The sequence below is a fragment of the Pristis pectinata genome, chromosome 9 (genome assembly GCF_009764475.1).
Source record: "Pristis pectinata isolate sPriPec2 chromosome 9, sPriPec2.1.pri, whole genome shotgun sequence".
Lineage (NCBI taxonomy): Eukaryota > Metazoa > Chordata > Chondrichthyes > Rhinopristiformes > Pristidae > Pristis > Pristis pectinata.
In genome coordinates this window covers 66,608,450-66,635,250 of record NC_067413.1, presented here as the reverse complement: position 1 = coordinate 66,635,250, position 26,801 = coordinate 66,608,450, and positions in this window count along the sequence as shown.

Sequence of the window (26,801 nt, the reverse complement as noted above, 5' to 3'; positions counted from 1 at the left end):
GTACTTCATTTTCTCCCCAACCCCAAAATAAAGTCTCCAAACTGGACATTAGATCCTGTACATGGGCTAGTAACCATGCCACAGTGGGAGTTGGGGGGGAGGTGGGGTAACAATTTAATAGATTGTTGAAACTGGGTCTTTGAACTTCAGGAAATCACCAGAGTAATGGACTCCTATGTCGAGATCATGAATAATGGACTGAAGAGTATAATATTTTTCATAAAATCAATAAAATCAATATCCTAACATTTACAGCTCCTAACTAGTTGAACACTAAGGATAGAATTCACACAGTAAAATATACAACTCCATTCCAGTCTGTTCAAATTAAAGCAATCCTGCATCAATTAAAGATCAACCTCTGCAGTGTTAATTTAATCCTCTTGTCAACGTTATATTTATGGTGGAAATGGAACTGAACCACAACAATATGTGTTGTGTTTTGTTTGCATTTCTACACATGGAACTTCCTAAACTTCTGTGAATGAGGAAGTTCTTTTTCTCATGGGGAAGGTTAGTTCTGTTTTTCAATTCAGAAATGTTTTTTTTTCGCTTGTATCCTTTCAATGGGTTAGCTGCAGTCCAGAAGACATTTATGGAATGCTCGACCATTTTACTTTGTTTTTCTGAAACAGCTTTCAATTGCAGCAGCATACTCACTGAACAATTGGATTCAGGAATGAAACCTACATTTGAAGATTCAGCTAATTGGTAAACTGGTGTGTGATTACCTCAATACTAATAACTTAGATTCTTATTTCTTTGGGTAGATTTTAAGAATTTGTTTTCCCAGGCTTAAAACCTCAGGTTTTTTTTTTGTAAAATTTAGCAATTTTTGACTTTGGTGAGAGCTCTTGATCTTAACACTCTTGCAATTTTCTTTTTTTTTAAATTAGATATTTATAATAATACTAACCAATGGTTTGGTTGATCAGCTAAGGCATTTATGTCGATCTTTTCCATGCAGTTAAACTTGATTTTTAATTTATCTCTTTCGAAAAGAAACATTTTTGAATTGCTTCTCTGCTTGAGATCCTTCCTCAATAGTTTATATGGCGTTCAGCCATATGTTCAAAGGTCTTTACTCTTCAGTCTCACCTATAGGCATATTTTGCCATTTATGAGTAACTAATGACATTCAAAATAAAATGCCAGCTGTAACACAGTAGATAAGCACCTTCTGCATACCTACAGATCAGCAGCAGACCTAAGCCCAATGATGTCAAGCCTGTGTTAACCCTCTTCTTAATTTGTCTCACTACAATATTGCACCTCACTTCCAACAACTTCCCACTAGAGCTGAGCTAATCTACAGAATAAATGGGGAAAATGTTAAGACCCCGAAAACATGGACCATTTTTACATCTTGAGAACCACATCTCTACAAAGGCAGACATTGATAATTAAATTCATTTCTGCTTCCAATGCATCACACAGCCTTTGGCGATCTGATGAAGAAAAGTATTGAGGATCAAGACCTCAAACCTGGCATCAAGATCACAGTCTACCAGGTAACTTTCATCCCTGTCCTACTTTACATGGATTAGCTACAGCACACATTGCAAAGCCCTGAAGGGGAACCACCAACACTGTTCGTGCAAAATCCTCCATAGTAATTTGCAGGATTAATGAACAAACATCAGCATTAATTTCCCTGCCAACTTTCCCAATGTTGAGGTGCTAACCACGCTCACCAACAGGCAGGCCACATCTTCCACAAGCTGAACATCAGTCGCCTGAGTTAAACACTCTACTTTGGGCACAGTCACAGCAAGAGGTTACCAGGTATCTGGGAAAATACTTCAAGGATGTTTTCAAAGCTTCCTTGCAAAAATGCATCATACACATCAACTCTTGTGAAAACTTGGCCGATAATCATTCAAAATGAAGGAGAAGCATCTGCGAAGACATTCAGAACCTTTTTCAGGAACCCATAAAAGCCAAGCAAAAACAGCAGAAGGAACAAAGTATCTTCCAATATAGCCACACACCCACACCATCAAGCACTCTCTCTTCCAGTTCAGAAGCTTTTGGGATCATCCTACAGACTCGAGCACAGAAAGCTAGGATGATACTGCAGTGTGGTACTGGGAAGTGCATCTTTACTGGAGGTACATTCTTTTAGACAAGATGTTAAACCAAGGCATAGTCTGCTCTCCAAGGTCCATGTGAAAGATCCTGTGGCATTCCCTCCAAAAAAAGCATGGACATTATCCCTAGTACCCCATCCATAGTTAATCCTTACCCAGCATTCTCTGCATATTGGAGTTAGTAATAACTGGTTCTAGACAAATTTGCTGCTACATTTCTCACACTGCAGGAGTGACTACGCTTCAAGGTTGTTTGTAACAACAACACCAGCCTCTGATTACCCAGTAACTTTAACATAACAAAATATCAAAATGTTTCAGAAGAAATTTATTAAAGAAATAATTGGTGACTAGCCAAATAAGAATCTAATGGGGAAGATGATCAAAATCTTGTTCACAATTAGCTTTTAAACAATGTATCAAAGGAGTAAAGATGGTTAGAGTTTCAGAAAAGTTTTTATTGAATTGTTATGGCACAGAAGGAGACTATTTAGCCTATCAAGTTTTACTGGCATCTGGTAGAGCAGATACAACAGTCCCAATTACCCAATCTTTCCACATGTCCCTGCCAATTATTCTTTCTCAAGTACCCATCAAATTCTCTGTAGAAGGCATTGATTGATTCTGTTTCTGCCATGTCCCTCTGGAACTTTTTCTCTAAAATTTATTGAATATAGCATTAAACACATAGACAATTTTAGGCTCATTTCATAATTTTCGAAGTGGCAGCATACTTATGTTAACCACCTCTCTTTGGTTTGGTACAATACCAGTAAAGATCTTTCTTTCAAAATCCATCTTAAAGTAATCTTCAACCTTCTTCATTAAGTTTATTTTGTCTTGTGGTCCATGGTTCCGTATGTCTGTATTGTTTACTTGATTTTTTAGCTTTTGTAAAAGAGGTTCTTTACACTCATTGATTCATTGATCACCTGTGAAGACATCTCATACTTTTTGATTCAGAGCAAAATGGCTATGGGTGGAAGGGCTAAGGATTTCTGGAGCAAAGGCAGCTTTACTACTCGAGGTAAAAGAGAGGCAAGACTGCACAGGCATGTGACATCAGCCAGTAGAGCGGGGAAGGTTTATAAAGAAGACCGCCATATCCAGCAGGCAGCGTTCAGAACAGGCAGTGGAGTGAGAGGGAGCAGAGCGATAGGGCTTTGGCTCAACAGGCTTAGACGGTAACAGGATGAGGCAAGGTAGGTTTATCTGTGCTAATTGGGGAAAGGAAGTGGTATGTGTGTGAGACCAGTTTTCTGTGCTCGGTGTCAGATGTGGGAGATCCTGGAGTCTCCCAGCCTCCCGGACGGCCACATCTGTACCCGATGTGTCAAGCTGCAGCTCCTAAGGGACTGCCTTAGGGGACTGGAGATGCAGCTCGATGACCTTCGTCTGGTCAGGGAGAGTGAGGAGGTGATAGAAATGAGTTATAGGTAGGTGGTCACACCGGGGCCATGGGAGACAGACAAGTGGGTCACAGTCAGGAGGTGGAAGGGGAAGAGTCAGGTACTAGAGAGTACTCCTGTGGCTGTGCCCCTTGACAATAAGTACGCCTGTTTGAGTACTGTTGGGGGGACAGCCTACTTGGAGGAAGCAACAGTGGCCGGCCCTGTGGCTCAGAAGGGTAGGGAAAGGAAGAGGAAGGCAGTAGTGATAGGGGACTCTATAGTTAGGGGGTCAGACAGGTGATTCTGTAGACGCAGGAAAGAAACTCGAATGGTAGTTTGCCTCCCAGGTGCCAGGGTCCGGGATGTTTCAGGTCGCATCCAAGATATCCTGCAGTGGGAGGGAGAAGAGCCAGAGGTTGTGGTACATATTGGTACCAATGACATAGGTAGGAAAAGGGATGAGGTCCTGAAAAAAGACTACAGGGAGTTAGGAAGGAAGTTGAGAAGCAGGACCCGCAAAGGTAGTAATCTCGGGGACAGTGAGTATAGGAATAGAATGAGGTGGAGGATAAATGCGTGGCTGAGGGATTGGAGCAGGGGTCAGGGATTCAGATTTTTGGATCATCAGGATCCCTTTTGAGGTAGGTGTGACCTGTACAAAAAGGATGGGTTACACTTGAATCCCAGGGGGACCAATATCCTGGCGGGAAGGTTTGCTAAGGCTACTGGGGAGAGTTTACACTAGAATTGTTTGGGGCTGGGAACCGAACTGAAGAGATTGGGGAAGAGGCGGTTGGCTCTCACATAGAGAAAGCTTGTAGACAGTGCGAAAGGGAAGATAGGCAGGTGATAGTGAAGGGACGTGCTCCAACCGTCGGTTTGAGATGTGTCTATTTTAACGCAAGGAGTATTGTGAACAAAGCAGATGAGCTTAGAGATGGATCAGTACTCGGAGCTATGATGTGGTGGCCATTACAAAGACTTGGATGGCTCAGGGGCAGGAATGGTTACTTCAAGTGCCCGGTTTTAGATGTTTCAGTAAGGACACGGAGGGAGGCAAAAGAGGTGGGGACATGGCACTGTTGATCAGAGATAGTGCCATGGCTGCAGAAAAGGTGGACATCATGGAGGGATTGTCTATGGAGTCTCTGTGGGTGGAGGTTAGGAACAGGAAGGAGTTAATAACTTTACTGGGTGTTTTTTGTAGGCCGCCCAATAGTAACAGGGATATCAAGGAGCAGATAGAGAAACAGATCCTGGAAAGGTGTAATAATAACAGAGTTGTCATGATGGGAGATTTTAATTTCCCAAATATCGATTGACATCTCCCTAGATCAAAGGGTTTAGATGGGGTAGAGTTTGTTAGGTGTGTTCAGGAAGATTTATTGATACAATATGTAGATAAGCCTACAAGAGGAGAGACTGTACTTGATTTGATATTGGGAAATGAACCTGGTCAGGTGTCAGATCTCTCAGTGGGAGAGCATTTTGGAGATAGTGATTATAAGTCTATCTCCTTTACAATAACGTTGGAGAGAGATAGGAACAGACAAGTTAGAAAAGCATTTAATTGGAGTAAGGGGAATTATGAGGCTCTCAGGCAGGAAATTGGAAGCTTAAATTGGGAACAGATGTTCTCTGGGAAAAGTACGGAAGATATGTGGCAAATATTCAGGGGATACTTGTGTGGAGTTTTGCATAGATATGTTCCAATGAGACAGGGAGGTTATGATAGGGTACAGGAACCGTGGTGTACAAAGGCTGTAATAAATCTAGTCAAGAAGAAAAGAAAAGCTTACAAAAGGTTCAGAGAGCTAAGTAATGTTAGAGTTCTGGAAGATCATAAGGCTAACAGCAAGGAGCTTAAGAATGAAATTTGGAGAGCCAGAAGGGGCCATGAGAAGGCCTTGGTGGGCAGGATTAAGGAAAACCCCAAGAATTCTACAAGTATGTGAAGAACAAGAGGATAAGATGCGAAAGAATAGGACCTATCAAGTGTAACAGTGGGAAAGTGTGTATGGATCCGGAGGAAATAGCGGAGGTATTTAATGAATACTTTACTTCAGTATTCACTATGGAAAAGGATCTTGGTGATTGTAGCGATGACTTGCAGCAGACTGAAAAGCCTGAGCATGTAGATATTAAGAAAGAGGATATGCTGGAGCTTTTGGAAAGCATCAAGTTGGATAAGTCGCCAGGACCGGATGAAATGTACCCCAGGCTACTGTGGGAGGCGAGGGAGGAGATTGCTGAGCCTCTGGCGATGATCTTTGCATCATCAGTTGGGACGGGAGAGGTTCCAAAGGATTGGAGGGTTGAGGATGTTGTTCCTTTATTCAAGAAAGGGAGTAGAGATAGCCCAGAAAATTACAGCCTGGTGAGTCTTACGTCAGTGGTTGGTAAATTGATGGAGAAGATCCTGAGAGGCAGGATTTATGAACATTTGGAGAGGTATAATATGATTAGGAATAGTCAGCATGGCTTTGTCAAGGGCAGGTCCTGTCTTACAAGCCTGATTGAATTTTTTGAGGATGTGACTAAACACATTGATGAAGGAAGAGCAGTAGATGTGGTGTATATGGATTTCAGCAAGGCATTTGATAAGGTACCCCATGCAAGGCTTATTGAGAAAGTAAGGAGGCAAGGGATCCAAGGGTGCATTGCTTTGTGGATCCAGAAATGGCTTGCCCACAGAAGGCAAAGAGTGGTTGTTGAAGGGTCATATTCTGCATGGAGGTCAGTGACCAGTGGTGTGCCTCAGGGATCTGTTCTAGGACCCTTACTCTTCATGATTTTTATAAATTACCTGGATGAGGAAGTGGAAGGATGGGTTAGTAAGTTTGCTGATGACACAAAGGTTGAAGGTGTTGTGGATAGTGTGGAGTGCTGTCAGAGGTTACAGCGGGAAATAGATAGGATGCAAAACTGGGCTGAGAAGTGGCAGATGGAGTTCAACCCAGATAAGTGTGAAGTAGTTCATTTTGGTAGGTCAAATATGATGGCAGAATATAGTATTAATGGCAGGACTCTTGGCAGTGTGGAGGATCAGAGGGATCTTGGGGTCCTTCATCAATCAGGGAATTGAACTTAGGAGCCGAGAGGTAATGTTGCAGCTATATAGGACCCTGGTCAGACCCCACATGGAGTACTGTGCTCAGTTCTGGTCACCTCACTACAGGAAAGATGTGGAAGCCATAGAAAGGGTGCAGAGGAGATTTACAAGGATGTTGCCTGGATTGGGGAGAATGCCTTATGGAAACAGGTTGAGTGAACTCAGCCTTTTCTCCTTGGAGCGACAGAGGATGAGAGGTGACCTGATAGAGGTATATAAGATGATAAGAGGCATCGATCGTGTGGATAGTCAGAGGCTTTTTCCCAGGGCTGAAATGGTTGCAACAAGAGGACACAGGTTTAAGGTGCTGGGGAGGAGGTACAGAGGAGATGTCAGGGGTAAGTTTTTTACTCAGAGAGTGGTGAGTGCGTGGAATGGCTACCTGAAACAGTGGTGGAGGCGGATACGATAGGGTCTTTCAAGAGACTGTTGGATAGGTACATGGAGCTTAGAAAAATAGAGGGCTATGTGTAACCCTAGTAATTTCTAAGGTAGGGACATGTTGGCACAACTTTGTGGCCGAAGGGCCTGTATTGTGCTGTAGGTTTTCTATGTTTCTATGTTTTTTTCTACATTCCGGAAGCTCCTGAAACACTAAAGAGACAGCTGATCAATTTTGTTTTCAAGAGATATCACCAGCTCTCTCTCTATTTTTGAGGTCTCATTTTTCTGTCGGCATTCAGTTTCTAGTCGCTCCATAGTCAATGATCTCTGATAGGACTACTCCTGTCTCCCTATGCATTATATTTGGCCATGTTCTGTTTTGGAAAGGAATTCCGGAGCTTAGAGATTTGGCAGCTGATGGTATAGCTGCTGATGGGAAAGAAATTGAATTTCAAAATGCTCGAGAGGCCAGAATTGAAAGAGAGCAAATACCTTGATGGAAAATAGAGCTGGAAGAGATTTCAGAGATAGTAAAAGGAGAAAATGTGAAGAGATATGATAACAAAATCAAAAATTTTAATATCAAAGTGTTTCTTAATCAAGTTCCTGTCTCATTTGAGTGACATGTATGAGCTACTCGACCAGCTGATCATGAAGGATGTGGAATGTTGTTAGCTTTATACACATGAACAAGTCGTCAAACAGCAAAGCCTATGTTAGGACATAGAACATAGAACAATTACAGCACAACTCAGGTCCTTCGGCCCACGAAGCTGTGCCGAACATGTCCCTACCCTAGAAATTACTAGGCTTACCCATACCCCTCTATTTTACTCAGCTCCATATACCGATCTAACAGTCTCTTGAAAGACCCAATCGTTTCAGCCTCCACCACCGTTTCCGGCAGCCCATTCCACGGACACCACTCTCTGAGTAAAAAACTTACCCCAGACATCTCCTCTATATCTACTCCCCAGCACCTTAAACTTATGTCCTCTTGTGGCCACCAATTCAGCCCTGGGGAAAAGCCACTGACCATCTACCCTATCAATACCTCTCATCATCTTATACACCTCTGTCAGGTCCCCCCTCATCCTCCGTCTCTCCAAGGAGAAAAGGCTGAGTTCCCTCAACCTGCTTTCATAAGGCATACTCCGCATCCCAGGCAGCATCCTTGTAAATCTCCTCTGCACCCTCTCTATGGCTTCCACATCTTTCCTGTAGTGAGGTGACCAGAACTGAGCACAGTGCTCCAAGTGGGGTCTGACCAGGGACCTATATAGCTGCAACAATACCTCCCTGCTCCTAAATTCAATTCCCCGACTGATGAAGGACAATACACCACATGCCTTCTTAACCACAGAGTCAAACTGCGCCGCCACTTTGAGCGTCCTATGGACTCAGACCCCAAGATCCCTCTGATCCTCCACACTGCCAAGAGTCCTACCATTAAGACTATATTCCGCCAACATATTTGACCTACCATTGTGTTGTGAAGCTTTGGTGAAGAAGGGCAGAAGCTGTCAGTATAGGCAGATGCCTCAGAAAAGGAAATGATGTTGCAGGAAGGCCAGCCAATTGTCCATGCAAGTCAAGGTCTGACTAACGCGGCATTATACATAATTTGAGAAGCTTCACCAATATACACATGAGGGAACCAGATACATGCACAGTGATCACGAACCACAAGATCATTACAGTTCAGCCTCTCTATTCTAACGACAAAGATGCATAATATTCTTCAACCAGACATCCAAGTAGAGGTAACTTAATTTTCAGAGGCAAAGTGATAATAGTTCCCAAACTATACATGAATGATATAGAACATAGAACAGTACAGCACAGGAACAGCCCCTGTGGCCCATGATGTCTGTGCCAAACATGATGTCAATTTAAATTGCATGTCTCCCTGTGCATGATCTATATTCCTCCATTCCCTGTGTGTTCATGTGCTGGCCTAAATGCCTGTTAAGTGTTGCTATCATATCTGTTTCCACCACCTCCCCTGGCAATGCATTCCAGGCACCTAACACTCTGTGTAAAAACTTGCCTCGTAAATCTCCTTTAAACTGTCTCCCCTCACCTTAAGCCTTTGCCCTCCAGTATTTGACATTTCCACTATGGTAAAAAGACTCTATCTACCACATCTATGCCTCTCATAATTTTATATACTTACGTCAGGTTGCCCCCTCAACCTCTGACACTCCAGAGAAAACAATCCAGGTTTGTCCAACCTCTCCTAACAGCTAAAACTCACTAATCCAGGTAAAATCCTTGTGAATCTCTTCTGCACCCTCTCCAAAACCTCCACATCTTTCCTGGAAAGCAGTGACCAGAATTGCACTCAGATTACTCCAAATGTGGCCTAACCAAAGTTTTATACAGCACAACATGATTTCCCAGCTTTCATATGCAACACCCCAGTCAATAAAGGCAAGTAGCGTAGCAGTTAGCATGACGTTATTACAGCACCAGTGATCGGGGTTCGATTCCCGTCGCTGTCTGTAAGCAGTTTGTACATTCTCCTGTGTCTGTGTGGGTTTCCTCCAGGAGCTCCGGTTTCCTCCCACATTCCAAAGACGTACGGGTAGGTTAATTTGGGTTTAAAAAATGGGCGGCATGGACTCATTGGGCCAGAAGGGCCTCTTACCACGCTGTAAGTAAAATTTTAACAAAAGCTATATGCCTTATTTACCACCCTATCTACTTGTGTTGCTGCTTTCAAGGAGCTTTGGACTTGCACCCCAAGATTTAATAAAACACATCACAGAGGGAAGTGAGTAGTTGCATTCACAAAACAAGAGAAACCATCTGTTGGCCAGTGTTGATTGGGGAGATTAGGGGCTATGTTGAGAGTGTGAACCTGCTGATCTGTAGCAAGAAACCAACGTTCACTCTCAATAAGTCACAGAATAATCCTGGCCAAAAGCTAAGTCTGATATCTATCACCTAGATGAGAAAATGTATCTGGTGAGTTAACTATTTTTCAAATTTCAGGGAAATACACTTCTTGGAAAACAATCACACTTTGACAGTCATTTAACTGAAAGGACAATTTACTAGAGAAATCATCCATGAGATGCTGATCACAGATCAAAAAACAAAATGAAAACTGCAGATGATTGAAATCTGAAATAGGAACAGAGAATGGAGGAAGTAGTCAGCAGAACACTAGGCTGCATCTTTGGCAAGAGGAACAGAGTTCACATCAAAATAGAGAAAATTTAAACATTAAATGCATTTTAAGTTGCAGCAAAGGGAGACAGGCTGGAGAAAACAAAAAGGGAAAGTCTATTACTGTAGACCAAGAGAGACTGAATGATGTGTCATTGTGGAGCAGACTAAGAGAGGGTGGTGAATGCTTTTTAATGATGATCTGTTTGGAGGAGATGTAAATAGAAGGGGATGAATGAAAACAGCAAAGGTGAAAGTAAGGAAAAGAAAAGGTTGGAACAATGAGATAATAAAACACTGGAAAAATAAAATACTACAGATGCTGGAAAGTTAGGATAAAGAGGGAAAACATTTGAAGAATTTCTGAAATTTGTTCAGGCAAACTTCCTTGATTGGTATATTGGTATTGGTACTGGTTTATTATTATCATTTGTACTGAGGTACAGTGAAAAACTTGTCTTTCATATCGTTCATACAGATCAATTCATTACACGGTGCATTGAGGTAGTACAGGGTAAAAACAATAACAGAATACAGAGCAAAGTGTCACAGCTGCAGAGAAATGCATTGCAGGTAGACAGTAAGATGCAAGGTCAAACAAGGTAGATTGTGAGGTCAAGAGTCCATCTCATTGTATAGTGGAACCATTCCATAGTCTTATCACCGTGGGATAGAAGCTGTCCTTGAGCCTGGTGGTATGTACCCCCAGGCTCCTGTATCTTCTGCCTGATGGGAGAGGAGAGAAGAGAGAACAACCCGGGTGGGTGGGATCTTTGATTATGCTGGCTGCTACACCAAGGCAGCGAGAGGTATAGACAGAGTCCATGGAGGGGAGGCTGGTTTCCCTGATGCGCTGGGCTATGTCCACAACTCTCTGCAGTTTCACCCCAGTGAAAAAGAAGGTGTCATTCTGGGAAATGAGGGCTCAGTATTAATGAGAGAATATGTGAAAATCTGTGAACATTGTATCATGAAAAATAGATGAGCATTGGAGAGGGGCAAGGAGAAATCCAAGGCAGAGCAGCTTAATTGGAGGAAGAATACCTTCAATGGTATGGGAAGGGATTGGGCTAGGAAAAGGTGAAGCAAAAGATTGGCAAGTAAAACTGCAATGGAACAATTGGTGACTTTTAAACAAAGGGATGTTTCAGGTATGGCTAAGTAGATTCCCAAAAGAGGGAAAGATAAACGAACTAAATGCAGAGCTCCCTGAACTACAAAGGGGATGGAGACTATGAAGAAACCTGCATGATGCAGGTAAATAATACAAGAGAGGACCAAGCTGAATATTATATACTGTAAAGGAAAATAAGACAGGGAAAGACAGATTTAAGAAGGGAATGGTGTATCCAGGCATGTAAAGTGCAAATAGGCAGCAACAGGAAGGGTGAAACCAATTATGGACAAAAATGGAAATTTTTCCATCAAGGCAAAGGGAATGGCTAGAATATTAAATGGGTGCTCTTTATCAATCTTTACCAAAGTCTTGAAAGAAAGGTAAGTAATAGTTGTGGTGGAAATTGATAAGGAGGAAATACTAGAAATGCTGGCTGGGCTTGCGTTACATGATGGAAAATAGAGATGGTGGTTACAGAAGAGTTTTCCATGATCTCCAAAAACACTCAAGAAGTTTTCCACTATCCTAGACAAAGCAGCCCATTTGATTGGCACCATATTATACACTTGAAACATACATTACCTACACCACCAGCACACAATGGCTGCAGTGCACCACCGACGAAATGTGCTGCAGTTATTCACTTGGGTTATTCCAACAGCATCATGGTGGTATTCCCATGATCTCTGCCATCAAGAAGGACAAGAGCAGAGGCAAATGGGAATACCACAAATTGCAAGTTGCCCTCCAAGTCACACACCACCCTGAGTGGGGAATATATCACAGCTCCTTCATTCCTGGGTCTAAATCCTGGAACTTCCTACCCAACAGCATTATTGGAGAACCTTCACCAGAAAGACTGCAGCAGATCAAGAATGTAGCTCACCACTGCCTTCTTAAGTCCAATCATGGATGGGCAATAAATGCTGGCCCTGTCAACAACAACCAGGTCCCAAAAATGTAATAATGTTCAAAAAAATCCCTCCCTAGGTACAAGAAAGGCATGCAAGGAGATGCCGGATATGTACATGCTGGCCGGCTAAAACCTTGGTGATAGGAAAGCTTTTAGAAATAATAATCAGGAAAAAGAAATATTGGGCCCTCAGAGAAATTTGAATTAGTAAAGGACAAATTAACACAGATTTGTTAGTCAAATCACATTGCATAAACCGAATTGAATTTAGTGATGAGATAACAGAGAAGATCAATGGAGAGAATTCAATAGCTGAAATCACTTTGGATCTTCAGAAGGCACATGACAAAGTCTCACACAGAAGGCTGGCCAGCAACACTGAGGCCCATAGAATAATGCAGAGCAGATGTAAGAAATTGGCTTAAGCACATGAAATTATGGTAAATGGAAACACAAGAGACTGTAGATGCTGGAATCTGGAACAATAAGTATCTGCTGGAGGAACTCAGAGGGTGAAGCAGCATCTGTGGGGGGGGGGGGGAAGAAATTGTCAACATTTCGGGTCAAAACCCTGCATCAGTGATAAACATTTGGTTTTCACTCTTGAGGATAGTAGTCAGTAGTGTTCCTCAGGAGTAAATGTGGGGATCAGAGATTCTGTTATAAATTGACAGTGAGGAAGATAGAGACAGGTTGCAAGAGGACATAGAGAGACTGGCAGAAGGGTAGACAAGTGACAGGTGAAATTTAACACAGAGGAATGTGAAGAGATATATTTTGGTAGAAAGAAAAACAGATTAAATTGCATTGTTCTAAATAGTATGCAGAATCAGAGGGTTGTGAGCAGTTAATAAAGCGTATGGGATTCTGGGCTTCACAAATAAAGGCATAGAGTACAAAAGTAGGCTTAGATTTTAAATTAATTACCTGCAAACCAAACTATCTCAGGAGAATATTGGTTGCAAGATGCATTGACCAGATGGACAATCAGTACCATTCAGTCACATAATTGCAGAAACACAACTCTTAACAGGTAAGAGAGTTTCCAGATCAAGATGGGCAGAATAGCTGACAAGTGCAGTCACTTCTCTTTTGCTCATTAATCTACTTGACCAGTATTCAAGGCTAACCAGTTAGTCCAAATAAAACACTGGATAACAAATACCCCACTGTTCAGCAGAGACACAGCAACGGACCTGGATTCTAAATCTAGACTAGTTCAGTCTTTTAATTCACACTTGACTGAAGAACAAACTGTTGTCAACTTTCTGAACAGATTAAGATGATCCTAAAATACTGTTATCAACTCTTGAAAACAGAAGCCTTGGAACTGTTTTGATCACTATCAATCTCCTATCAAAGCATCATGAGGATCAGGTGAGTAGATTATGTCTACATTCATTGAGGTTTAAAAGAATGAAAAATGGTGTTATTGAAACATACCTGATTCAGAAGACACCTAAAAGTGTAGATATTAAGAGGATGTTTCTCCTCATGGGTCACAGATTGCCTATATAAATAGTTAAGGGGGAACACCTTCTCTCAGAGGATTATGAATTTTTGAAATATTCTAGCCACAGAGAGCTGTGAGGGTTGACACATTGAGTATATTCAAGGCAAAGGTAATCATATTTTTGGACAAGAGAGGAAATCAAGGGTTATGTGGACCAGGCAGGAAAGTGAAGTTGAAGCCAAGATCAGATCAACCATAATCTTATTGAATTGTGGAGTAAACTTAAGGAGCTGTATGGTCCACCCCTGTTCCTGTCTCTTATGTTCTTATCTCTGCTAAGCTTAAAGAAATCCAACTTTCCCAATATGTGTTCAAAGCGCAAAATATGGTGTTTATTTGCACAGGATTAATAACAATCTAAGTATTCTTATTATTATGTTTACAGAAGCACATGGCCTTCTGCACAGTTTGGTCCACAGTGCAGATTACCCTTTGTGCCGCTTAGCCTTTTAACCCATCACAGTTTGATTACATTGGATAACTATATCTCAGATAATATTTCTTTCTGATTATAGTTTCTACTATTGAGTTTTATTAATTCACTCATTTCTGACAGTTTATCTCAGCTTAAAATTCAACAGCGGGAATGTTTTGTAAAACCTTTGAAAAGCACTGATTGAGCAAGAAATGGGGTATTGTGCCCAATTCTGGGTACACTTCCTTGGATGTGAAAATCCTGGAAAGGGTATAGAGAAAAATTTACTGGAAAGGTTCCAGAGATGAGGGATTTCAGCTACAAGATCAGACCGGTGGTTTTGACAGGGATTAGATGGAGGCTTTACTCCTTGAAGGAAAAGGGTTGAGAAGAGATTTAATAAAAGTATACAAGATTGTGACAGTTTAAGTGGGGTAAATCCTATCAATGAATAGTTCAAGGGTCAGGGAACCTGGATTTAAAGTGAGGATCAAAAGGCACTGGGGGAATGCTGAAAAACCTTATCATAAAGGAAACATTTTGATCTGGAAATCATAAATGGATATAGGAAACAGAGGCGTTCAAAAGGAAATTGGATAGGCATTTAATCTAAAATAATTTGCAGGTCTATAGGGTAAGAATGAGCCCTTACAGCCCTTGCTCTACAAAGAGCCAGTACAGGGTCAATGGGCTGAATGGCCTCACGATTCTATGATTCATCTGTATACGGTTGAATTCCTCTGGATTTCCACAAATTCTGTCTTGTTTAAGTCACTGCAGTACACAGAATCCTGCCCATTGAATGGCAAGTTTGCAAACAGATGTGACACAATGAATGGAAGCTTGCCATAATTATTAAAATTAGGCTAACCTCAGAAAATGCAGCTGGTTGACTTGATTTCAGGCAAGCTTGAATGATGCATGCCATTGTTTCTCATGGGGTGTTTGCCCAAGCTGAAACTGTAACCCTTGCTGTCAGATCCACCAATAAATGTATATGATGCTCTGAAATGAATAAATGTGACCTTAAACTGTCAATTTCAATTCAGTGTCTATTATTTAATCTTTAACAAAACATTGTGGGCAGAATGGATATAATCCAATGTCAATCAGAAACATCAATGGATATAGATTATTAGTTTATCCTTGGCAAGGAAACCTTTCTCAGAAAATTGAAGCGACTATCTTGTTAATAATAGATTGACAATAACTTCACAGGTAAAGATGATGTTTTTTTAATGATAACTTTGTTTCCTTGAGCATTTCAGTGAAATCAGCCGAGGATTGAATTGAGATGACACTGAGCATTAACACAAACTCAGAATAAAAAATGATAGACAACAAGTTTAAAGCAATCAAAATTATATGTATGTTGCTTGTGCAGCACTTTCACCATGGAAGATGGGAAATTGAATTCATCTCAGGAAAGGAAATTAAGCTGGTCTCCGACTGTATTCATTGAGCGATGTTTCATTTCTCTTGGGCTTATCAAGGTGATAGTGAATATCAATGAGAGATTATCTGCTTTCTGCCTCACCATAGGGAAAGACAGAAGGTTTATTCTAAAAGTGGCAATGATGAACCAGCATCAGCTTCACTTCATTTTCTTGTTGCTATCACTAGCAAAAAAAGATCCAGTATGTATTTAATGCTATCTTGTGAATCATTCTACGTTAGTTTTGTGGTAATATCACTTTGATGTGACCTCTCTTGGTAGAGATAAAATTGTGATTATGTACATTTATTTACAGATCCAAATTAATAATTAAAGGAAATTTAGCATAGTGTCTCTGTCCAAGGGAAATATCGTTATGAAGCTAAAAAATTAACTAACATTTTCATGAGAACTTGCATGCATTCCATGGTGTTGAAATGCGTGCAGTGTGAGATATGCTATTGTGGAAAATCTAGAGTGGAAATGAATTCTGGGCCTGATTAAGAATTCTTGGCTTACTGAGCATCCAGAAAACTAAGAACTCTCTTGAACATCCAACCATCTTCTCTCCTGTCCCCACCAAGCCCTGTCACTCATAACCACAGAATAAAATACATCCTTAAGTTGGCTCATAGAATGTTTGTGCACAGGCGAAAGTATAAATAAATTTGTGTAGAAAGGGGAGTTTAACTGAAGATCCAATGTTCATACAGGCTTCTGGATGTGTACTTTAGCTGCAACCATTGCCGAAGTCTCATATAAACCTATGCGTTAATCTTCAATAGGTCATGTTGAATTTTGCAAAATAAATCTGATTTCCTGTTTGTCTAAACTCTCTATGCTTGTGCATTTAAAATGAGGTTGCTTTACTTTAAAAAGGAATACATTTCATCCCTGTGGTCTAAGACTGGCTTAAGTAGAAAATTATCACTGGCAGTGCTTCTGGAATGGATCAATAAAAATAATCCAGGGAAACTTTAAAATAGGTTTGCTGAGGATCTTTTAGCAGCAGATGGCCCCACATGCTCCAGAGCACTTAGATTGTGGTTGCAGGTTGCCACTTTCATACAAAGGATATGCCCCTACCATCAGCTATTGTCGTGTTGTAAACACTCTGGTGACGACAAGTCGATATAAACTCAATTTCAATATAATCCAAAGGAAAAGTTATACTTTTTTTATCTTTATCCTCAGAGCTAATATATCCACTGTGGTACTGAATCTATCCCTTTGGAAATTTCTCTGCATCCATCTGGACAAGCACCCATGGTGCACTTTTACTGGTGAGGATATCTGTTAAGATTATGCAAAGAGAATGGGATCTTATCGTCCTTCATACAATGAAGGGCTCTGTGTCTGATAGACACTTACACCGGTGACTTGTTCAGAAATTTGTTAGACCAGCTTTCACAAAAAAAAAGATTTGAATGGAAGTTTTTTTTTGTGGTAGACTTTTCAATAACAATGTATTCATTTTAGTAAGAAAAAGGCTGGGGTAATAGGTATTTCATATACTAATGAGTTGGCTTTGATGTTATTTCCTTACAAACTGTAAATAAGCACACCTTTAGTCTTGACAGTTCAAAAACATGCCATGCAATTCTATCTCTCAGAAGTCTTTGATCATTATTTGTTAGCTGCAATTGAAGAGACACAGACATAGAGAAGTGTTTTACAAAAGGTCCTGTGTTAGGTACTCAGATGTTACATGGTATGCAGCAAGGGCACACAGGTCTGTACTGCCAGAGGAACAACGAAGCAAAAACATTGATCAAACCGCCTTCATCAGAATCAGAATCAAATTTATTATCACTGACATATGACGCGAAATCTGTTGCTCTGCGGCAGCAGTGCAGGAGCAAAGACATAAAAAATCTATAAATTACAAAATAAATAAATGGTGCAAAAAAAGGAATAATGAGGTAGTGTTCATGGGTTCATGGATTATTCAGAAATCTGGTGATGGAGGGGGAAGAAGCTGCTCCTGAATCATTGAGTTTGTGTCTTCAGGCTCCTGTACCTCCTCCCTGATGGTAGTAATAAGAAGAAGGATGTCCTGGATGGTGAGGGACAGATGTTGTTGCTGCCTTCAAGAGGCACTGCCTCTTGAAGAGGTCCTCAATGATGGGGAGTGTTGTGTCTGTGATGGAGCCGACTGAGTCTACAACCCTCTGCAGCCTCTTGCAATCATGATAACAAGTGGTCCATCTTCATACAACTTTCTGAATTAGGAACAGCAGTAGGTCAACCAACCTCTCAAGCCTGCTCTGCCATTTAATATCGTTGTGGTTGATATGATTGTAACCTCAACTCCACATTTCCATTTACCTGTGATAATCTTTCACCCCCTTCCTTATTAGCTATCTAACTACTTCTCCCTTAAAAATATTCTACCATCCTTTGAGGAAAAGAGTTCTAAAGACTCACAAGCCTCTGAGAGAAGAAGATGTGCCTCATCTCTTAAATGGGCAACTCATTCTTTTGAAATGTGACCACCTTATTCAAGATTCTTCCTCAAGAGGAAACGTTTTCTCCACATCCACCCTGTCAAGGTCTTCCATGATCTTATATGTTTCAATCAAGTCCCCATTCACTCTTCTAAACTCAGGTGGATACAAGCCAGGCCTGTCCAACCTTTCCTTAAGACAACCCATCTATTCCAGGTATAGGTCTAATAGACCTTCTTTGAACTGCTCCCATTGTATTAACACTCTTCCTTAAATAAGGAGATCAATACTGCACACTATACTCTAGATGTGGTCTCACCAATACCCTATACATATAATTGAAGCATAATCTCCCTACCTTTATATATAATTTTCCTAGCAATAAACAATAACATTCTGTAGCTTCCTTTCCTGTTTCACCTGAGTACTGGCCTTCTGTGAATCATGCCCTAGGACATCAAAATCCCTCTGCTTCTCAGAGCCCTTCAATCTTACATTAAATGTTTCATTTTAGTTTCCTGCCAAAACAGACTATTTTTCACATTTTCCCACATTATACTCCATTTGTAGATCCTTCCCTACTTATTCAACTAGCTGTATCTCTTGTAGCCTCCATGTATCCTTGTTGGAAGTTACTTTCCTACCTTTCCGTATATCCGCAGGAAGTTTTGCAACCATAGCTTTGGTGCCTTAGAACATAGAACACAAAACAGTACAGCACAGGAATAGGTCCTTCAGCCCACAGTGTTTTGCCAAACCAATTACATTACTAATAAATACCTGACTAAACTAATCCCTTCTACTGACACAATATCCAATATCCTACCATTTCCCCCACATTCATGTGCCTATCTAAGAGCTTCTTGAACACCCGTATAATACTTGCCTCCACCACCACCAGGAACCCACCACTCTCTGTGTAAAAAACTTGCCCCCGCACATCTCATTGAACTTACCCCCTCTCAGCTTAAATGCATGCCCTCTGGTATTAGACATTACAACTCTTGGGGTAAAGATACTGGCTGTCTACTCTATCTATGCCTCTCATAATCTTATAAACCTCTATCAGATCTCCCCTCAGCCTCCGCCGCTCCACAGAGAACAACCCAAGTTTGCCCAACCTATCCTCACAGCACTTGCCCTCTAATCCAGGCAGCATTTTGGTAAACCTCTTCTGCACATCCAAGTCATTTATATAAATCATAAAAGACTAAGATCTCAGCACCAATCCCTGCAGCACCACACTTGTTAGATCTTGCCAAACAGAGAAAGACTCATTTTTGTCCTACCCTCTGTTTCCTCTCAGCAAGCCAGTCTCCTGTTACTTGCTTGAGAATGAGCTTTTTTATATTCCTTAATCGCCTTTGAGGATCATCTTATCAAATACCTTCTGGAAACCTTAAGACAACCACTTGTCGGTATACTCTTTGGTTCCCCTTTACAAGAATCAAAAATCCAAGACACAAATACCCACGAATTATCACAAATACTTAGCAAAATGTACTATCTGTCATATAGAATATGATTTAGAGGAATTGTGCCCACTTATATTAGAAATAGTACCTGTTGCAAAACTGGCCAAACACTGCCAATCACCATTCATCCTGGAGTAGCAAAGGTTTTCCCCCGCCAATATGTACAACATCCACCTCTGTCTTTAACAGCACTCATTTGGTACAAGTTATCACTTTTGTGTTTGGTCACAGTACATCTAGAACAATGCATTTCATTCCAGCTTTGTTTGTGATTTAAAGGGAATCTGTTGACATTGAGACACCTGACTGGGCATCTTCAGAACTCATTAGTGGCTGTCTAAAGACCACACAAAATCTTCAGAGTTGCTGCAACCCACTGTAAGTGTTTCTTCCTGCATTTTAAGTGCTCACATGTTCATGCAATGAGAGCCCCAGTAATAATACCAACAGGAGCTACCTATTATTGGAGGAATTGATTTGATGATGATGGCCATTTGGGGAGCTTGAGAACCTCATGTCAAGAGGCAAACATGTGAGCATCAAGAGAGGAACCTATTCCCAGAGAGTAATCAAAAATAAGCCACATCCTCTTTAGACCTCTCTGATGTTTTTCCTAGGCTGCCATAATGGAAGTTTGTGACCTAAGGCCAAGTTTTCATGCTTTGACTATTCTTTACGTCAAGGCCAAGGTCTCACTGAATCTGAATCTCCATGCCACATGATCATTCTTGGCAAATGGTGCAGATCTCTGCCATATATCAGAATTTGTTTCTCAGTGCATCATTAAAGAGGTCACTCAGACATCTGCTCACAAAGGAAAGACTTAGTCTACTTTGATTTAATGAGGAACAATTGTCATCTGAAGCTGTGGGATTTGCCAACATTTTGGCTTTCCATATGTAGCCAGCCACTAACAGTCCACTCTATAACCCCAAGCTTATCCTCCACAGAAAAGATTTCCATTCACTCAACATTCAGGTGGTGTCAGATCATTAGAAGCTGTTCCTTGTGGTCAATGCAAGGTTTCCTTCAGCACACAGGAGACTTTCATCCTTATAACGAGAGAGCTGCCTGGAATATTCAGCCGTTGCTACTGCCTAGAGGAATAAATCCTGGAGGACAAGGACTATCCTCTCCTTCCTGGCTCCTCGACACTGAACAATCCCTTAACATAGCTGCAGAGTACGCTATAATGAAGGCATGCAAGCACCAGAATCATGTTGGAGAACCCTCAAGGTGCATTTCCATTGTCTCCGTCTGTGTGGAGCACCGTCTTGTAAGCCTCATGAAGATCCACAGATTTCATAATTATGTCCTATCTGCTGCATAATCCAGTAATACACAGGCAGCTGGCATCTACCAGAGCGCAGGAGCAGATAGAGAATTCCCTGATGTAGACCCATTGTGTCATCTCCCAGCAACTCTGAGGAGGAAGGCCCCACTGCAAGGGCAAGAAGACACTTTTCCTAACCAGCCTGCATGGTAAGAGTTTCAGACGAGTTGAGCTTCCACACAGAACAAAATTTATCCAAAAATAAGCTGTGAAAACTGAGCTTATACTTGTTTATTGAGATTATATTTGTTCATCCACAGCTCCCCCTCCCCTCCTCCTTTGTGGATGCACATTATCTGCACAGTATGCATAACCAAAGGGTTTCAAATGTTGCAGTGGCTTGCTGCTTAAATTAAGTTAGTTATTAGGTGGCATAAAGGAAAACTGATCTCCACAAATAAAAAGCATTTTCCTTCATTCTGCTCCTCTCTACAGGTGTAATCCTTGTTTTAAATACTGAGCCCTTTGGGACCATACTCAACATAGGTGGTTGCTGGTAAGCAAGGATCATAATAACTGAAAATAATCCACCTTACATCAAGATGATCAGATTATCATTCAATGAACACGTTCTCCTTTCAAGCCAACTAATTCTAATTTCATTCACCAATGGAAAATGCCTCATGAGACACCAGTTAAGGGTCATGTCAAATCATTGCTCAGATGAACTGCTTCAGAGGAACATAACTGGGTAGAGCTGTTGATAATCAGAGGCAGAAGCTCTGTTTCACAATGTCATCTCAACAGTGTGCAGGGCTGCTGCTACATAGCCTCTCACTTAATAATGGAGCTCTCTTGTCTGAGCCTATCCACTGAGGAAGGGCACATTGCAGAAGATTTTCCACCTCAGCGTGCAATGTCCTTCATATTTTACTGCCTCTGCTACAAGCCCTTGCCTCACATAACGAGTGTGATAACTATGACAGCCAGAAAGAGTGCAGAAGAAACAGGGAAGAAAAGCCCCAAGGAAGGAAACAACCTTGCTTTGGATTCAAACACTATCATTGCACTAATAGCATGAGTCCACAAATCTCAAATAAAAAGAACAGTGGCTATACAGCTTCAATCTTCAACAGAAAGGCAACAATCAAATCAAGAATAGCTAGAGGCATGTTAGTATGGCACACAGTACATTAGAATGTGTCGTAGATGTAGCATAGCAAATCTTGCCAGCTGATGCCACAATAAATATTTTTAATTATTTCTACTTACTAACAGGTGCTAACAGAACAACATGACAGTGCATTTCACTGATGTATTCACAAGACTTTATATTTATGGTTGACTTGATTTGTTACTGTTGCAAGGTAGTTTGTCTTAAAATTAAACACAAGTACCCCTTGGGTTTCACTATCTAATACTTAAGTTTAAAAGTCTTAGAACCCTGTTGCAGTGTTCTCTGTGTAGCTATTGTCTGGCTACTTCATGGCTGCTCCCTATCACTTGGAGTCCACATGGATGACATGGGTAGCCCATGAAAAGCTCTTGGGACCAGCTTCAGACTGCTGCTCAAGGGCAATTAGTCTGGATTGCTAGCAGTGGGACAGGGGTGACAGTTCTGCCTGAGGAACCATAGAGGCAGGTGAGTTGGTCCCAATTGAGGGGGGACATCGATGTGCTGAACCTATGAACCAGGCCACCTCCAAGGGACTCAATGGACAAAGTGCAACAATTGGATGGTGTTATTGTATCAACCTCCAGATCCAGACCATTGGTAATGAAAAACAAAAATTGCAGATGCTGGAAATCTGAAATATAAACAGAAAATAATGAAAATGCTCAGCTGGTCAGACAGCACATGTGGGAGGAGAAAAAGCTAACCTTTCAGGTCAACAACCCTGTGTCAGAACTGGACAAGTGAGGAAAACAAGTTAATTTTATGTTGCAGAGAGGGAGGTTGGGGATGGCCAAGGCAAAGTGGAAATCTCTGATAGGGTGAAGCCAGGGTTTCCTTCAGGATAACTTTAAGCCATTTGGTTGACAGAGTAATGAGGGAAGTTAGAGACAAAGCACAAAGAACAGGCATGTAAAAGCTGTGAAATCCAGGGCTGTAAGAAATTCCCAGTAGGTCAGGCAACGTAATGGAGAGAGAAGAACTAAGTTAGTAACACAAATGGGTGACCTACACCAGAACTGGCCGGTACTGATAGAAACAGATAGAGTTGCTCTTGATTAAGGTTTGTGAGGGTGGAGGCCACGTGTCTGGCTCCAGTATATGAGAGATAATCTCCCAAATACATTTTCTTTCCTCCTGTATAAGAGCAATCTGCTCACCAGTGACATATCTCTGCTCATGCAAGAGGCAATCTGCTGTGCTACATGGGTAGCAGGTCTGTGTCCACTGAGTGCAGAAATCTGCTTCTGGATGTCATTTTATTGCTCTACAAGAAGAGCAACTTGCTGATGCACGGAATCCCTCTGCTCCATCGGAATATCAAACTGTTCCCTTGTGGCATGTTGCTATTCCCCCTTGTGTCAGAATATGGCTTCCTGCAATGCTTTGAAAAAATAAACAAAGGATAGTTTCATGTAAACTGCTGCAGTGAGGACTTTATGATGATGCAGTTTGACAGTCGGCAATAATAGTCAAATTAGAGAGGACATTGTGATCAGAATGAGAAAAACCTGGCAGAGTTCACATGGACCCTGCATTTCCAGGGATCTGAGGCTTGAAGGCTCCTTGTATATTATTCAAAGTGAAATCATATCTTGCTCAATGAGAAGATGACTTCTGAGTGCTTGACTGGGGAGGAGCGCGTGTCAGGGGTAGAAGGTCAGTGATGGGATGAAGGTGGTGATTGGTTATAGAGAGCTTTCGTTTTATCTTTCGTTTAGGACGTATCAGGACAAATCATGAAATTTCTTCTAACATTGCTCTCTTTTTGGGGTGTCCCATATGGCTAGACATCACCCCAGCCCTTATTTACCAAGTTCTGTAATAGTAGCCCAGCTGGTGTGCTGGTCTCCTGGAGCACAATAGATCCCATCTGGACTATATTGCACTTATTTTAAGCCCAATATCCTGTAGGGTGAATCTAGGCATTCTACCCTTCTTCCCTGCAGTCTCTTTCTACTCTTTGGCAGCATTAATATGTGTTGCAGTCATCTCAATGTGACAGAGAGTGAGACCTTTAGGGCTGAGGTCTTTTTGGATGGTGCATTTTAGGTTTCATTTAGTGCCCCAAAATGTTATTTTTTTGTGATATCTACTGTTTTTGATTTTGGAAGGTGACCTCAATGTGTGTCAGATTGTGTAAAGTGGCTGAACTCTGCTCCTCCCATTATGAGGAGCCATTAGCCAGAAGGCCCAAAGGACTGGGGATCCATTGAAACCAACGGAGATTACACTCATGCTTTCACTGACCACTGAACAATATTTATGGCACCTGTAAGAGGAACATTATATTTTTTTAATTTCAAGAACAGTGGAAGCATGTTTCAGGAGTTCTCCCATTAAAGATGTTTGGGCACTGCACTTCATGATACGCAGCGTAAAACCTATCTGGCTCATAATGTTGAGTGCATGCCCCCTTTCAGGACTGCAACATGTGACCAGCTTTCTGTATATATTTCAACAATGTCTCTTTCTGAAGTAGCTGTCTACTTTGTGCAGAAAATCAATGCATGTTGCTTTATATGTTCTTTCATTTAATAAATCACCTTTTCATTTGACTTCCTGATTAGACTCCAGTACCTTACCGAGAAATACAGAAGCAAAAATCAAACTGCTGACGGAACTCCATTTCAGGTCAACCTAAAATGTCAACAACCCCTTTCCACCTATGGATGCGCTGCTCAACCTGCTGAGGTCTTCCAGCAGTTTGTTTTTTTTGTTCCAGATTCCAGCATCTGCAGCATTTTATGTCTCCAGAGAAATACTGATGTGTTGCCAGAATGCAAGTTAATGAAACTGTGAAATATAGGCTCCTTGCCTGAAAATTCAGATAGTGCAGTGAGAAACAGTAAGCTGCATGATTCAACAGCATGGAACAAATTAAGATGCCTGTGTCACTGGATTGTCAGGCAATCAAACCTGCCTAAAGAAAGAAATAGACATTTACACTATATGTTAAACTGGCTATTCAAGACAAACCAGAACAGATGAAAATAAAGATACCATTTTATCTCATTGGCCACAAGGGTATACATAAAGCCCTCAAATGAGACCCTGGAGAATGCACTGGATACATTACAAGCACACTGCAATCAACCTAGAAATGAAACATTGAATGCTACAGGGTTTTTTTTCTTGCAAAAAGGAGCTGGGAGAATCCGTTGATACTTTCTTAATGAAGCTAAGATTGTTAACAGTATTTGCCTAAAGACATTTGGATTGTTTGTGGAATCTGAGAGCCCAGCGTGAAGGAATGGCTATTAAACGATGCAGAGTTAACTGCAAAAATGCATACCGATGTGTGGAACTGTCCAAAGCCAAGTTAGAAATGTTGTATTGCCCGCAGAAGGAAGTACATGTGGTCAAATGCAGAAAAAAAAAGTGGAATAAGATAGCTTAAATGTTGCAAGTATTTTGGCAGCAACATGAGTACCTGAAAAGAACTGCACCGTGTGTGGGGAAACAGTGAGCACAATGTGGATTGAAAAGTCATTTCTACAAACAGCGCACAATGAAGGGGATATCGAAAGTCCATGGATTGAATGGGATGAGCCATGCAGGAACAGAGACAAGGTTAATTTCAGAGTACCAGTTGAACATAATATACCTGCTGCCAAACAAGGTCAATTCTGTGGAAGGAACACCTGCTTGATGTACCTACACCAAGGTGTTGGTATGATGACAACCAACTATCTGGGAAGTAACATGTAATGTCTTTCCAAAGCAAGGTGGTGTTGTTAAAACCCAAAGAGTCATGTGCTGACAATGTACAGGACTACACTGAAGTCTGCTGGGAGGTACTCTTTTAATGTGGTGAATTCCAAAGCATCAAGAGAGCTATCATGAAAGATCTTTACTAGGAAAGAATGTAGTTCAGCAGAAGAGATTAATAAAGGTGGAGCAGAACAAGATCTTGGGCGTTCAATAAACACAACTGCATCTGTTGTCTTTTGTCTCTCGAGGATCTTGAATGCTGTTTTTTATGTTTCTTTTTTTCATAATTATAGAAAGGATATAAAATATGTATTTCATAATATCTGTGGTGTACCCTTTACAAATTGTAACTTGTGACTCATTCCTCTCCCTACATATATTTTGCAACCATGTTTAAGAAGGAGCTTCTAGAAAATCGCCAGAACGTGTAGTAGACACACAGCGAAGGAGCGATACATCATTTATTTAATAAAGCCCTTTGTAAATTTCATTTACCAACTTTAAGAAAGATGTTAATAACTTACGGTATAAGCAGATTTTAGTGTTTGGAAGTTAACAGTGCAAAAATCTGCAGAGGTTAGTGACTGCCACTAGAATTGGCCTTGAACAAAGGCCAATGTGTAAAGTCACAGCACCCACCCTGATAACAGATTTAGTGTTTGGATCTGCAATGGATTAACATATTTGGCTTGTGGAATTTGCCTTCAAGGGACCTTTCAGAAGCCAGCACAATCTTTTCTTCCATTAAGGAATCATTAGCTTACATAGCATAAGGACACAGCATGGCAGTAAGTCCATGAACTCAAGCTTATTACACAAAACACACACACAATATATCATCAAAATCAAATGCCCGAACAAGCTAAATTTGTACTCATCTCAATTCATTACAAACGTACATGCAGGATTTTCCCAAAAGTTAATTACCAACCCTCCCCCCCCCCCCCCCCCCCCCACCCACTGCCCAAAGAACAGCCAGCCATTTTCTTAATTTCACCCAACCAACAACAATAGTCAATGCAAGTATAGAATCCTGCATTGAAATAAAGTACAAGTGTTCGGAATACATTATACTACATGGTGTCCTGCACCAGTGCTGAAGCTAGGAATGTTTTTGGCTGAGGGGGTACAAAGCTGCATAGAGGATGATTTCAAATTTTAATCCAATAAAGGA